At 35.9% G+C, this 15,896-nt stretch overlaps 1 protein-coding gene and 1 long non-coding RNA gene across 18 annotated transcripts in view; both read left to right on the top strand.

Moving 5' to 3' along the window:
• The window catches only part of SLC25A21 (solute carrier family 25 member 21), a 481,661-nt gene that overhangs the window by 122,841 nt on the left and 342,924 nt on the right, over positions 1 to 15,896 (top strand). The window lies entirely within an intron of this gene.
• LOC132669569 (uncharacterized) overlaps positions 1 to 15,896 on the top strand; it is a 138,320-nt gene that overhangs the window by 112,997 nt on the left and 9,427 nt on the right. For all 16 annotated transcript variants that reach the window (XR_013556141.2, XR_013556142.2, XR_013556139.2 and 13 more), the window contains one exon: positions 14,853 to 14,922. This is a non-coding gene — a long non-coding RNA (uncharacterized LOC132669569). The remainder of the gene's footprint in view (positions 1 to 14,852; positions 14,923 to 15,896) is intronic.

Below are 15,896 nucleotides of genomic sequence, written 5' to 3'. Positions count from 1 at the left end.
AACACGGGTAATTCTTCCTTTAGCTGGGAACCATTGGCGGCCCATTAGGATTCCAGATGTAGCTGTGTGTGCTTTTCCATTTGTTTTCCAATGTCTAGTGCTTATGCCCTTGGTACCTTGACGGTGCTTGTCAGGCATGTTGGCTTTTCAGCTTGAGGTCTTCCTTGGAGAAACACAGTGATCGGGCTCTGGGCTATAAAGCACACTATTGTCTTGGGCCCAGTTTGTTGAGAATATAAGACCCAGGGCAGCCTCCTGCCAAAGGTCAAATACCAGCTTGACCGAAGTTCCTCAAGTCAACACTGGACCTCCCCAGACAAGAGACACTTCAACTCTTCCTGAAGAAAAAGTGTTTTTATATTTTTATCACTCTATAATAATGGTGATTGTTATAGTACAAATAAGCTGAAATACATTTTGATAAAGTATTTATTAGAGTTACTCTCATGAAAAATAGCTCACATAGGCAGAAGCTAATAGATGAATTAAATATATTTTTTCCAACGTTTTGGGCATTTAAAAAAGAAACAATCTCTCTGTCCAAAAAACAGCCTAATAAGCAGTAGTGGAGGGTAGAGTTGTAAAACTGTATAGATAGAATCATTGTATTTTAGACAGAAAAAGAAAGCAGCTAAAAATAGAACCATAGCTAATTTAGCGAACTCCCTGACTGCCAAAAATGCATGTCTGAAATCAGGTGGGTGTTTCTTTATGAGTCACTTAACCAAATGTAAAATTTATAGCCCAGTCTTATACAGACTCTAGCAAAGATTCAGAGCATCAGTTTATTACAGGGCTACTATTAAGGATGCTTAAAATTCCCCAGCTTTACACTCCTCACCCCAGGGTTCTAGCCTTAGCTAGTTATGATTGGGTCTGGCCCAAATGCTCCTATTAGACAGGGATTTAAGTATTCAACAATACAGTTAGACCCTTTCTGTTGAGCTGAATGCTCTTCCTCCTGGGGAGCTCAGCTCACCCCTCCTGTGTCCAACAACAGCAACTTCCCTTTGCTTCTTACCACTTTTCACCTGTGCCCTGGCTTAGCCAATTGAGGGAAATAATGCTTAAAGAAAACAAAATAAATAGCAGATGGCTGAGTGTACTCTGGGATGAATAAATTACAGCTGCAAAGGGGAAAAGTGAGTTGGTGGATGCACACTGCTGTATTTGTCGCTGACATACAGGATGCTCAGCACGCTGACCTCAACATGTACCAGGCCCACCACCATTAATCACTCCACATAATCTAAGCCAGAAATTTAAGGAGCCCAAGGGATTGGTGACTCCTTGGAGTGGAAGCCGAGAAAGCTAACGAGAGACAAAATACAAAGTGTAAAAGTGGCTCCAGATAAGATGGCAGTGGTTTCTCAGTGCCCAAGAAACTCAAGCGATTTTGGATAGACTTTATTTCATGTGGGTTCAGATGTAGTGCAAGTGCAATCATCTGAAGAGCTACATGCATTATGGTAGGTTCATGCTCTTTAATAAATAAGATAATTATCCTCCCTGCCTCTCCATGATATCACAGTGCTATTCGGGAAGCTTTTCTAAATGGAACATGGGGTTCAGCCTTTTACAAATCAAACGGTTTATCAAATTCATCATCAAAATAAACCATGAAGTACCGGTAACACCAAGCTTCTTTGACAAATTTGGGATTTAAATGTAATTTTTATTAATCAAGAAAAAGTTTTTTCATTTGAAAAGTTTGACACTCTCCCAATCTTTATCTATCCATCCATGGTACCTTCTACTCAGTCAGGCTACATCTTTTACAGGTATATTTCTAGACTGAGAGAGTAAAAATATATCTATATCCAACAATATCCTCTGAATAGTTTCATCAAGAAAGAGTACAAAAATACAAGGGGGTTAGAAAAGGAGATAATAAATGTAGTTTCTTATAGATCCACTGACTAATTTTCTATTTGGTGTACCCAGTTTCTTTTAGGTCCTGGTGTGTTGAATGTCAAGTGGATAGACTTCATTTCAGTTATTACACATCCGTTCTTTCTCCTTGTTGCTTAGTTGAGTTTTCCTCACAGCATCTTTTATGTGTTTCCTCAGAAAATACATTAAGATGAACACTTTAGGGTACAAGTAACCTAAATTTCCATCAATGGATGAATGGACAAAAAAAATGTAGTATATACATACAATGGTATATTATTCAGCCTTTAAAAAGGAAGAAAACCCTGTCACATGCTACAGCATAGATGAATCTTGAGGTTGTTTTGCTAAGTAAAATAGCCAGTCACAAAAAGACAAATACTGTATGATTCCACTTACATAAGATATTCACAGTAGTCTAATTCACAGAAACAGAAAGTACGAGTTGCCAATGGCTGAATGAAGGGTTCAAAGGCCATTGTGTAATGGCCATAGAGCACCAGTTTTATAAGATGGAAAATTTCTGGAGATCCATGGCACAACAATGTGAATATACTTAACATTGTTGAACTGATTACTTAAAAATGGTTGATATGAGCGTCTGGGTGGCTCAGTTGGTTGGGCATCCGACTTTGGCTCAGGTCATGATCTCATGGTTTGTGGGTTCCAGCCCCACATCAGGCTCTGTGCTGACAGCTCAGAGCCTGGAGCCTGCTTCGGATTCTGTGTCTCCCCCTCTCTCTGCCCCTCCCCTGCTCATGCTCTGTCTCTCTCTGTCTCTCAATAATAAATAAACTTTAAAAAAATGGTTAAGATGGGGGGCACCTGGGTCGCTCAATTGGTTAAGCACCCGACCATTGGTTTAGGCTCAGGTCATCTCGTGGTTCGTGGGATTGGGCCCTGCATCAGGCTCTGTGCTGACAGTGCAGAGCCTATTTGGGATTCCCTCTCTCCCTTTCTCTCTACAACCCCCCTGCTCTCTCTCTCTCTCTCCCAAAATAAATAAATAAACTTAAAAAAATGGTTGAGATGGTAATCTCACCTTGTGTAATTTTTTAAAAAAAGACAAAGACATTGGTTACATTCTCATTTACCCTTTTACTCTTGATTAGAACATTCCACTGGTTGGTGTATGCTGGAATTTGGTAACTATTTAAGTTCTCCCAATAGGCAGTATGTAGACTGATTTTTTAAAGTAAACATTATGAAAAATTCTAAGTACTCACTGAATAAAAAAGTATAATAAACCACGTATATCCATTACCAGTTACAGTTTTATAACAGTTACGATTACAATGAAATGACAAATACAGTTATAAATTTGCCAATTTTGTTTCATCTATTTCTTCACCTTTTGGGGGGTGTATTTTAAAACAATGAACAGATTCATTTTTAATTATAGACTTAGCACTTGTTTCAGAAACTCAGAATGCATTGTTTAAAGATCTTGTCACATAAAAATAATATTTGTGATTGACATGCAATGTTTTCTATAGTGCCTTAATTTCTTCAAATATAAAATTCAAATATATATACAGGGAAGATTATTGGTGGGGGGCACCTGGGTGGCTCAGTCAGTTAAGTGTCTGACTTTGGCTCAGGTCGTGATCTCATGGCTTGTGAGTTTGAGCCCCGCATTGGGCTCTGTGTTGACAACTCGGAGCCTGAGCCTGCTTCTGATTCTGTCTCCCTATCTCTCTGCTCCTCTCCTGTTCACGCTCTGTCTCTCCCTCTCTCTCAAAAATAAATAAACATTTTTTTAAAAAAAGGAAAGATTATGGGGAATGTCTGATTAGAGGATTAGGAATGTTGAATGGGAATGATTAAAGCCTTATGACTGATTTGGTAATACTTAGGAAGTGCTAAACAGTAAAGAAATAAAATGTTTAATTTTAGGGATTGGGAACTCTTTAAAGAGAACATCTTTATCTCTTCTGGATACAATGTGAGATTAAAACTTTTGAAAAATGTGGTCGTTTTACTGCTAACGCCTGGAGAAGAAGAAAGGGCTAGTCTAGGCTCATCTACAGACCTTGTGGCCTTGGATGAGTTGCTTAATCTTTCAAGGACTTAATCCCCTTATATATGAAATAATGGCTTTGGAAAGAATAGTTGCTAAGGTCCTTTCCAATTCAAGAATTCTATGATTTGAGAGTTGGAGTGAATATATTACTACAAAAGATTTCCGTAGATTGAATTCATGGCTGAATTAACTGTAGTAAAGGCCCTACCTTTTGATATGGTTGCCATTATTCACAGATTATGAAAGTTGAGATATCCTCTCACATTTTAACAAACATCATGTGAAGAAGTACTTCTGATACAAAACAATGTGTAATTTTGTATGGAACGGTTGCCAAGATGTCTTTGTAAGGTCTTCTATTAAAGTTTTATGGAAATTGACATGATATACAGTATTTTATATTTAATGTTCATTTTTGTGTTCTAAATTTTAAAACAAAATGAAAAAATATGTATAATGAAATAATTTGAACTAAAGAGTTGATTGGTTACTTTGAACCAAGTCCTTTTAAAAAAAGGAATTTCATCATTACAAAATTTAGGAGGAAAAGGAAAAATGTGTGGGAAATATGCTTCTAAATGGTTGGCTGCAAGGGTGTAAAACTATGATTGTATGAAACTGTTCATCTTAAGTACAAATGTTCTTCAGAGTAGTCTGTGTATTCCATCTATCTGATCTCACCTTGTCACCTTGTCTCTATATAAAGTGTCATTCCTTTAATATGCATGTGCAAAAAGGTTTGCTACCTTGGAAGGCTCTGGGTGGTTGGAACATGGCTCTGCATTAGAGTTTTGATAACACAGAAGAAGGTGAAGGAGGAGCAAAGAATGCCAATCTTTCAAAAATCTATTTCCTTTCAACAGCATCCTGCTCATCCTTAGGGTAAAGATAAATGGTTGAGGAAAGAAAGGAAGTAGCAAAGTACTATTTGGGGTGGATTATGACAAACAAAGAACTCCCTAATTGAGTAAATTCTTAAAAGCACAGTTGGATCAAGGTTCAAATCTCTAGTTACTCATGCTGAAATGTTGGATGGTTGATTCTGACTATCTTTGGCCCCCGGTGCCAAATTTTGCTGCTGGGATTTAGAGACTGTTGACCAAACAAAAAATCCAGGACCTTGACCTATATTCAACTTGACCAACTAGGAGTTTCTGTGGTTGTAGGAACACTTATCAAAAAATATACACTGAAGGTATGAGGTCATCAGTCTGTCACATCAGTCACCATGGGTGTCCATTTTCTGCCTTCTTGGTATGCCCTTTATGAAGCTGAGCACTAGGTCAGAAACATAATCTTCTAAGACCAACAAATCCATCACTGGTGCTAACTTCTTAGATTCTACTCAATTTATCCCTGGAATTTTGTCAAGAAGAAGAGGAAAATTGTAATATCTTAGGAGACCAATCCAGAAAAAATAGAAAAAAAAAGTAAATACAGGGCAAGACTTTTTCAGTGTGGATCTAGAAAACATTTGTTCTCAAGATGGAACTCATGAAGATATGACAAAAAAAGGATTATTCAAGGGGTGACATCCCAGGTGGAGGAATATCAGGAGTAACAGAGCTAGAGACAGATCGGGGACTCAAGAGGAGTATTTGAGAGTAAGATTGATTTTCAGAGAGGGAGTTTCTCCTTTGAGCATAGAGATTACATCTGGAAGTACCGCTCTGACTCTACTGATGGAAACATGTCTACAGAGAACTGAATAGTTTGACCTTGCACTTTGACTCAGCAATTAAAGATGCATTGTTTAAGTGACTCTAACTATGCTCTATTTTCTTTATAAATTTGACTTAATGACATTTGCCTATTCACTAAGATTTATGAAGTAACAACAGTAGGCTTTGTGTTTCTTGAAAGGAAAACACTGACTATGCAAAGTGGTGGGATTGTTCCTCTGTGTTACCCTCCTCAGATTGCAGACAGCTAAGAATGTAGACTGGCTTCTTGTGCCCTATCATTTTTGAAGATCTCAGTTAGTAGAATTTACATTAACTGTCTGAAAGGGAAAAATTAAACCTTTCTTTTAAATATTGCTTTTCACTGAGTTCCTCTCTAGTCCTTAGGCAAATTGCACACTGTTGATCTAGTTCCACAACACAGTTTCTGAATGGAAACCCCAGACGTGATATATTCTTCTATTTAAGGAATATTGACCCCAAAGAAGGATCATAATATGGAAACATTTTGGAGAAATAACACATGTAACTGTTGTTTCTCTTATTCTGATGTGCTGGCAAGCACTAGTTAGAATAATTGGCAAGGACTAGCAAGAAATTCTGTTTAGACTTAGGAAAACTACAAAACTATCCCACTGGAAAGGTAAATATGTCATGTCTTGCAGCCAGCAATAATAATTATAACAATAACAACTGAGACTTTTCCCTGGGCTTTACACCACCTAAGTAATTTTCTTTAAAATATTAATTTTCTGATGCAACCTTTTCCTTCTTCTCCTCTCTCCCTCTTTTTGTTGGGAACCAAATTCGACATACCTAAGTGAATTAAAATGCTCTAAAAATGCTATTTATTGAAAAAAATGTTATTCTATATTTTAAATAGTTGTGTTAGGAGATATTTTAATGTTATTGTTTATTCATGTATTTAAGTATTCTTCCAATAATATAATGGAGACAGCCTTGAAAATTAACAGTGGCCAAGACTTTCAGTCTTTGTTCTCTTCAAGAACTTAACATCTTGTGTCAGATAATAGTTTTAATTTTTTTAACCACTTAAAAATAATTACTGAGGTATCATTAAAAAAAAACAAAACACCAACCACCTACCATTGATTTGTCCTTTGTTATCATAGGCATGCTAAAGAAATAAAGTACTCATATAAGAGCAGCATAGCATAAATGATGATGATAGAAGAATGAAAAGCAAAAGTCTACAGACAAGAAATGAGATTTGAAGTTTCATAAGTAATTTCAGTTACTCAGAATAGTGTTAAACATAGAAACCTCTTCCTCAAGAATGGCCCTTTACTATGATTCTTCACTGTAAGTTTTTTTCCTTCTCAACCACTATTAGTTTGGCGATGTTGCATTAAAGAGATAAAAAGATTGGGGCACCTGGGTGGCTCAGTCGGTTAAGCATCTGACTCTTGATTTCAACTCAGGTCATGATCTCATGGTTCGTGAGATCAAGCCCCATGTTGGGCCTTGTGCTGATAGCATAGAGTCTCCTTGGGATTCTCTGTCTCCTCTCTCTCTCTCTGTCAAAAGGAATAAAGAAACATTTAAAAATATATCAAAATATTTACACTATTAAAACATTTCAAAAAGATAAGAAGATTTGGGTTACTCCTCATAAGAAAATCTCTATACAAAAAAAAGGTCTTTAAAGTTATTTAGGATTTGGGGTATAATATACCACTTCAGTAAAACTTGAAAAAATTAGTGTTTTAAAGGGAAAATATTAAAACATTTTCTCAGGACAGATACTAAAGGTTATTACTATAATGTAATTATGTATTGTGTAATTATGTCTTGTAAGATTTAATCAATTGGCATTTGAAAAGGTTTATAGGTAAAGTTTTTAGAAGATTACGTTTCTGGAATTTTTTATACAGTGGAATTTCTGATGCTACAGTAAATTAAAAAGTTGGATGATTTTCATGTGATATCCTATTTCACTAATACAGAACAACCTTGAACCACACTAGAGCAATAATTACTTAACCTAAATCAGAGACCAAGCCAGGCCAAACAGCTGTTTTCATTTTGTTAGGAGATCCATTTGATTTACTCTTTTAGTCAGCTTTCATTACTGTAGAAGACAAAACTTCACTTGAGTTTTTAACCCTGAATTCTCTGCCTTGTTTGCTGCCTGCTATAAAATTGCATGGTTGAGCTGTCACGGCCGCTGAACACGCTCCGGAGCTACCGTAGTACCGTGGGAGGCTCCACTTGAGCTTAGGAAAAGAGAAGCTTCACAAAAAGAGATAAAAACCTAGGTCCTTCCTATTGCCCTGAAAGAAAGAAAGAAAGAAAGAAAGAAAGAAAGAAAGAAAGAAAGAAAGAAAGAACGAAAGAGAGAAAGAGAGAGAGAGAGAGAGAGAGAGAAAGAAAGAGAGAAAGAGAGAAAGAGAGAAAGAGAGAGAAAGAAAGAAAGAAAGAAAGAAAGAAAGAAAGAAAGAAAAGTAAGAGAGAAAGAAAGGAAGAAAGAAAGAACGAACAGAACGAAGCCAGTTGTCATTATTCTGATTACAAGAAAAGCCTTCTGGATTGAATACCTGATTTGAGTTCCTGTAGTAGCAGGAACTATCGTCTAACAGTTGTTACCAACTATGTCATAGCTCAACCATCTTGGCGGCTAGAGAAAGGAATGTCAGAGATGCAGAGATAGGAAATTTGAATTCAGATAGCAGTTACTGGTATCTACATACAGATGTATTAGGTATTAAGTCCTTACCCCTAAAATTTATCTCATCTGCTATAGTTTGCCCTCTTTTAAATTGTGAAGCCAGTTTTTCTAGAATTTCTAGAAATGAGGATGCACCAGTATTTTTGTGGTTTGTATCATGGCTTTTGTAATTCATAAACATGTTGTCCCCACTCTCTCCAGTGAAAATACGGTGAAACAATATTGGGAACTTGTGAGTTCATGGAAAAGATAGCTAAACCATTTCTTGAGATTGCTGTCACTTGGGGTGGGGGGGAAATCCTTGGAATTGTTGGTGATAATTAAATCTATTTTTTCCTTCCCTCAAAGCAGTCTGTGTCTACTCCTTAGACAAACAGAACCTGGCAAGACAACAGGTTCTCTGTGGCTACACAGATTGGCATAAGTAGATTCAACCACACAAAGACAACTCTTAACATGGTCAAGAGTCATGAACTCTTTAACATATTTCTGTCATGTTACAGATCTACATGTCTTATCCACATCTCTTCCAAATTTTTATAGATTTCCCTGAAAAACAGTTTCATGGTCAAATACATTTTGTAAATACTTTCTTTCTTTTTTTTTTTTTTTGTAAATACTTTCTTAGAACATCACAATACATGATAGCATGTTGTAGCATGAGAATTCCAGCAGAAAGTATATCTTTTAAATGTAGTTTATTTCATGGGCTGCTAGTTGGCTCATTAGGTCAAGCATCTGACTCTTGATTTCAGCTCAGGTCATGATCTCATGGTTTGTGGGTTCAGACCCCACATCAGGCTCTGTGCTGACAGTGGGGAGTCTGTTTGGGATTCTCTCTCTCCCTCCCTCTGCCCCTTCTCTCTCTCTCAAAATAAAAAAAATAAAGAAATAAAATAAATGTAGTTTATTTCATTATTTCCCAAACTTATTTGGATATGAAACACTTCTTTTTTCACATGACACCATAATATCTCACATAATAGTTTTACTTGGGATGCTAATTTGGGTTGGGGAATATCCTATATAGATATTATCTAATTATTTCCTCAAATACGCAAAAATATGTGGAATTTAAAGTTGGTGGGAACAAGGAGCTCCTTTTGGTGCCTTTTTTTTTAAATAAAAAAATAATTTGGAGGCTTTTCTAGCTGAGAAAGACACTTGGGAGATTACCAGTTTGGCCAAGGCTCTTCATAAACACCTTTATTAAAGGGTAATCATTTTGACAAAACTCAGGGACCTACAGTGATGCTCACTTTTTGTAGCCAACTCATAATACTTTTGAGGAAGAATCTTATTGAAAATAATGAGCACCCAGGTGCTCAGTCAGTTGAGTGTCTGACTCTTGATTTCAGCTCAGGTCATGATCCCATGGACCTGGGGTGGAGCCCTTGTGTCAGGCTCCACACTAAGAGTGGAGCATGCTTTTAAGATTCTCTCCCACTCTCCCTCTGTCCCTACCCCTGCTTGTGCACTCTCTCTCTCTCTCTCATGAATGAATGAAAATAATTGAGAACTAATGATATGCAGAAAAACAAAGATTATTTCCTGTGATGCTACAAAATTTTTACAAAGAGCCATGGATCGCACCTTGCATGTTTGCAATTCGCAAAGATGGGAAGCTAGTTGAAGATTACTTCTTTACTTAGGAAGTCTAGTCTTTAGGAAGATGACTGGTATCCTCTGGGTCTTTTGTTACCTTAGACATAGTGGATTATGTCTGAGCTAGCTCCAGACCCCCATGGTGAAGTGTAAAGGACCAAGTGTGATAGGGATTTTTTCCTTTGCTGTGTGTTCTGGTATTTACCACATGGTTTTGTCCATACCAGTTTCAATTTATGCATTAGTCTCTATCTCAGCTCTTTTTTCTCTCTTTTTTCTTCCTCTCCTCCCCTTCCCTCTGCTCCCTCGCCTCTCCTCCTTCCCTCCCCTCTTCTTTCTTTTCTTTTTCTTTTCTTTCTTTCTCTTTCTTTCTTTCTTTCTTTCTTTCTTTCTTTCTTTCTTTCTCCCTCCCCTTACTTTCTTCCTTCCTTCCTTTCTTTGTTTCTTTGTTTTTTCTTTTTTCTTTTTCTTCTTTCTTTCTTTCTTTCTTTCTTTCTTTCTTTCTCCCTCCCTTTTCTTCCTTCCTTCCTTTCTCTTTGTTTCTTTTTTTCTTTCTTTCTTTCTTTCTTTCTTTCTTTCTTTCTTTCTTTCTTTCTCCCTCCTCCCTCTTCCTTCCTTCCTTCCTTCCTTCCTTCCTTTCTTCTTTTTTCTTAAGAAGCTTGATCAGGAGTTGCTAAAAGCTTCATCTGCAACAAACATATCAAGGAAGCCTAGGGCTGAAAATCTTGATCTGAAGTTCACCCTTTTCACAGTCAATTTAATAAAATACGATTGACATTTGCAAAGAAGTCTGTCCTACAAGATGGAGAAGGAAGCCACATGAGACAAAGACTCCTTTTTTTGAAGAAATATGAGCTATAATCTTTTCTGGCAGAGTTGTATATGTGTTTATTATTCTCTATTTAAACTAATATAAGTTGTTTTCCTCTTGGTGTTGAAACAAATATTTCAGATTTGCAGATGGCTGAATCTGAACAAAAAATAATTGCTGTTGTAGTAATTGCATTAACTAACAGCAGAGCATTAGCAATGCACCTGATGGCAAACATCAGGCCATTATTGCCATCATCACCATCAATATCCACATGCCAATAATAATAATAATAATAATAATAATAATAATGTCTATATATTGTGTAGCTTTCCACAGTTTCAAACTTACTCTTGTTTATGTTATCTCATGCTTCTCAAAACAACCTTAAGACTTAGATAAGGGTGAAACTATTATTCTGTCTAAGAAATGAGCAAAGAGAGATTCAGAAAGGTTCAGTGACTTGCCCAGTGTCACCAAGTTCATGACTGGTAATGCTGAGATTCAAGCTAGAATTTTGGAATTTTTCTAAAATATTGTAGTTCATTGTAGTTTTCATTAAATATTTTGTCTACCTTAATTTAAAAAAACCTGATTCTACTTTTAAGCCTGTATGGTATAAAAAAATCCTGTAAATTTGACCATGTTGATTTCAAATATAATTATATAGTCAGTGCAGTTTTTTCCAGTTATTTGCAAACTAAATAACTGCTTGTTAGTTGAAAGATTTAAATTTACAAATGCAAAGTATTTTCTGAAATTTATGCTTCCTCATGAAGCACAATAAAAACTTTGTTATCCCCATTTCTGAAATTACATAAGGAAATTAATTGCAGTCACAGAATGACAAAAGATTATGTCAAGTATTTCAATTTCTAATCTCTTGCTTTGTTGTTTAGGTAACTTTGCTTTTCCTGCTTAGATCAAATACAGATGAGCTGAAAAAGAAAAGATGCTAACAGACATATGCATTATAAGTAACAAAGCTGTTGGTTTAAAAAGCAACATTCTTTTCTTCTTCTAATAATCCTTAAAATCCAGTAGATTTATCTTCATCCCAAAGGGGATATGTATTGACTCACCTTACTATATATATGTACATAGTTATATACTATAAATATACTTATATATACATATTTAAAATTATAGATAATATTTTTAAAATTGAAGTATAGTTGACAGACGATGTTACACTAGTTTCAGGTATACAATATAGTGATTTCTCAAATTTACCCGTTAAACTGTGCTCATCATGAGTGTAGCTACCACTGTCACTACCCAATGCTATTACAATACCATTGACTATATTCCCTATGCTGTACGTTTCTTGCCTGCGACTTGTTCATTTCATATCTGGAAGCCTATATTTCCCCCTTCCCTTCACTCATTCTGTCCGTCTCTACAACCTCTTTAGCAATAATCAGTTTTCTGAATTTATAGGTCTAATTGTACTTTCTGTTTATTCATTTGTTTTGTTTCTTAGATTCCACATAGAAGTGAAATCATGGTATTTGTCTTTGACTTATTTCACTTAATATAATACCTCTAGGTCCATCCATGTTGCCACAAATGGCAAGATCTCATCCTTTTTTATGATTGAATAACATTCCACATTGTGTGTGTTTGTGTGCACATGCACCACGCATGTGTGCACATGAGCATATACCACATCTCCTTTAGGAGATTTTATGATATGCAACCCATCATTTAGGGTTGCTTTTTATATCTTGACTATTACAAGTAATGTTGCAGTTTAAAAGGGTGCGTCTATCTTTTTGAATTAGTGTTTCCGTTTTCTTTGGATAAATACTTATAAATGAAATTACTAGATCACATGTAGTTCTATTTTAAATTTTTTGAGGAACCGCGATACTGTTTCGCAGAGTGACTGCACTAATTTACATTCCTAACAATAGTGTACAAGGGTTCCCTTTTTCCACATCCTCTCCAACACTTGTTATTTGTGTTTTTGATTCTAACAATTCTGACAGGTGTAAGATGGTATCTCATTGCAGTTTGATTTGCATTTCTTTGACAATTAGTGATGTTGAGCATTTGTTCATGTGTGTTTGCCACCTGTGTGTCTTTGAAAAAAAATGTCTATTCAAGTCCTCTTCCCATTTTGTAATTGGATTATTTGTGGGGTTTTGGTGTTGAATTATATACGTTCTTTATATATTTTATATATTAACCCCTTGTTATGTATATCATTTGCAAAAATTTTCTTCCATTTAGCAGGTTGTCTTTTCATTTTGTTGAATGGTTTCCTTTACTGTGCAAAAGTTGTTCATTTCGGTGTAGTCCCAATAGTTTAATTTTATTTTTGTTTCCCTTGCCTGAGGAGACATATCTAGAAAAAGGCTGCTACAGCCAATGTCAAAGAAATTACTGCCTATATCTTCTAGGAGTTTTATCGTTCCACATGAGAGAGCCACCTTACTTTTTGTCTAGAGGATTATGCAGACTTCATGTGGAGAAGCCATGGTGCTAAAAGTTGAATTAGTTATGCAACTTGCTAGCTTTGGTCTATAAAGAAGATACTAGTGACTCATTATATTAGTGAGGTGTGGTCTTTAAAATGTGTGTCTAGTCATTGGTTTCACAGAACCATGTACACACGGCCCTCAACTGACCCTGCTTGGAACCAATGGCACACCCTTGAGACGGCTGACAAGGATTAAGATGTGATTTTTGTCCTATGAACAAGAGGTCTAGGGTATGTTCAGCATCGATATAAAACAAATGACTCAGTTATAACACAAAAGCACAGGAGAATAGGACTGCCCTACTGAGGTCAGATTTCCATTAGCAATGCTAAGCATTGGAATGAAACAATGGATTTAGTCCCGTTAGGCAAAGTCTTGCTTACTCACTTTGCCCAAATTAGCACATTTTTTGTCCTCAGTGATCTGGATAATTACTTCATTTCACTGCTGTCCTCTGTTTGTAGAGGCCTGGCCTTACCCAGTAGTCAACATGGCCTGAATCGCACTTTGTCAACCTAATTCAATTCAGCAAATACGTTTAAGAAACACCAAGTATATGTTAATTATCGTGCTGTGTTTTGAAATTCAAAGGTGAAGAAAACATGGCCCCTATCTCTCAGGAGCTCAGTCTGTCTTATTGTTAAGTGCTGTGTCAGTGATGGGGGTTGGCGAGGAGGCAGGAAGACAGTGTTCTGTGAGAGTACACATAAGAGAATTGTTACTCAGAAGTCAAGGAAGTACTGTTTGAAGTAAGTATAAGCAGAAGTAAAGAGTATTTGGAAAGGCATTCTGGAATTTCAGCATTCATTATTTACATTTGAAATTGTAAATGCCAAATAAGTAGAGAATTAAAGCCCTTGCATACAAAGGGAAAGGTAGTTTTAGAGAAAAGTTAACTCACTGATGAATCAATAGATGGAGAAAAGAGAATCCATTGGTTTTAATTTTTTTTGCCATTGCTAAGGTAAGTTAGTGCTTCTTCTAACAGAGGAAGTAACTATGAACTCTTGACCAAAGGTGCAAGGAAATTGGATCTTTTTAAACATTGATTTCTTTTTTTTAAGGTCCCTCCTGAACTTTAGAGATGGAGCACCAATTTAAAACAAACACACCATTCTTAAACATGGGTGCCCAATTGTGCCCTTAAGGCTTTTTCTTCCATTTAAAAGTTCAGTCTGAAATTTCTTGGCAGCACAAAAAAGTCCCTACATAATAATCCACACTAAGGAAAAGGTTAACTTTTGGAACACTTTTGGAATGAAGATTGACAGTGAGATCCCTTTCAGAAAACCAGCTGCAGCAAAGATTGTTAGAGAATGTCACTCAGGTTTTCACCAGATGAGTAAAACTGTCCTTGAGGTGTGTTCAGCCTGTTGGTAGTAGCAGTAATCAGAAGCAATGTTACAGAGTTAGGGTGGTGGCCTGGAGAAGTGATAACTAGAAGAGAAAAAGGACCTTAAGGGGAATTACGTTAAATTGATAATCATGCCTGTATTAAGTGTTCCATTAAGGTTATCTTCTAAAACCTTTTTCAGTATAATAATCATATGCTATTGTTTTTATATTTAGAGGGAATTATTGACTAATAAAAGTACTTTCTTGGGGTGGCTTGTATAGAAGAAATGACTTGTCCCAATCCATTCATTTTCTCATTCCTTTACAGATGACATTTGTTTTCAGAATGTTTGGTCATAGTCAAAGTTTGTTCCCTGAGATCATAAAACTCAGTAAAGGCAAGTATCTCAGATTCCAGATTTCATTAATTCATGATTAGAGTAATGTTTTAGGAGGATTAACTGGAACTCTGTGCATAGACCAAAGATCTGGGGAAAACTCAAAGCAAGAAGTTTAGACAGAATGAAATAGTAGCAATCCAGGGTAGAGGAGATGAATCCTGGTACTAGGATGATGGTAAGAGAAAAAAAAAAAAACGTTAAAAATAAGAGAAACACAAAAGTAATGATGGACAAGATGAAGTAACAATTTGAACATGAGTGGAATAAGTGAACATAGAGCAGAGTTGGGGTACTGGTCACAGAAGCAACTGAGTGAAAAAGTTAAAAAGTAAAACAATTTGAAGACAAAAGGTAGAAAGATGAAGTGTTGGTTTAGGACAACTGGTACACAATTGGGAAGAGATTAAGGAGAGGCAGAGAGAGAGAGAGAGGCAGAGATCTATCTTACATATTGATAATAACAATAAAAGAGACGTTTGCTAAACTCAGGTGATGGTGTCTTATATGGGATTGACCCTCAGAAACAATCTGGTTTGGAATATTCAACTTCCTTCCCTGTCCCTAATGTTCTCACTATTTTATTTCAATAAACACTTGGTTCAACTTGAACATAGTATGACTTTTTTTTATAAGGAACATTTAAAACATCATGTTGGATTTTTAATAATGGAAATATGCAAGAGTCAATCTCCTAATGTGATAAGTGTTGGCATAGTATGTGTAATATTCTTGTTAAAATATGTTTTTATGTAATTAACCATGCTTTACATCCTGTTGTTACTATTATTAATGATTATTTTAAGTGAGACCTGCACCATACAGAAAATAATGGTGATCTCTCAAAATTCTTTCACAATATCAATGGATTTTATAGGATTTTTCTTTTTCTCTCTTTTTTTTTTTTTTGAGTAATAAAGGCATATGAAGCTCTGTAAGAGAATAAATTCCCTATGAGCCATCTATTTTACAGA

The sequence above is a fragment of the Panthera onca genome, chromosome B3 (assembly GCF_046562875.1).
Source record: "Panthera onca isolate mPanOnc1 chromosome B3, mPanOnc1 haplotype 2, whole genome shotgun sequence".
Classification (NCBI taxonomy): Eukaryota; Metazoa; Chordata; class Mammalia; order Carnivora; family Felidae; genus Panthera; species Panthera onca.
Note: the sequence above shows the minus strand (reverse complement) of the source record. Positions and strands in the feature narration are given on the sequence as shown.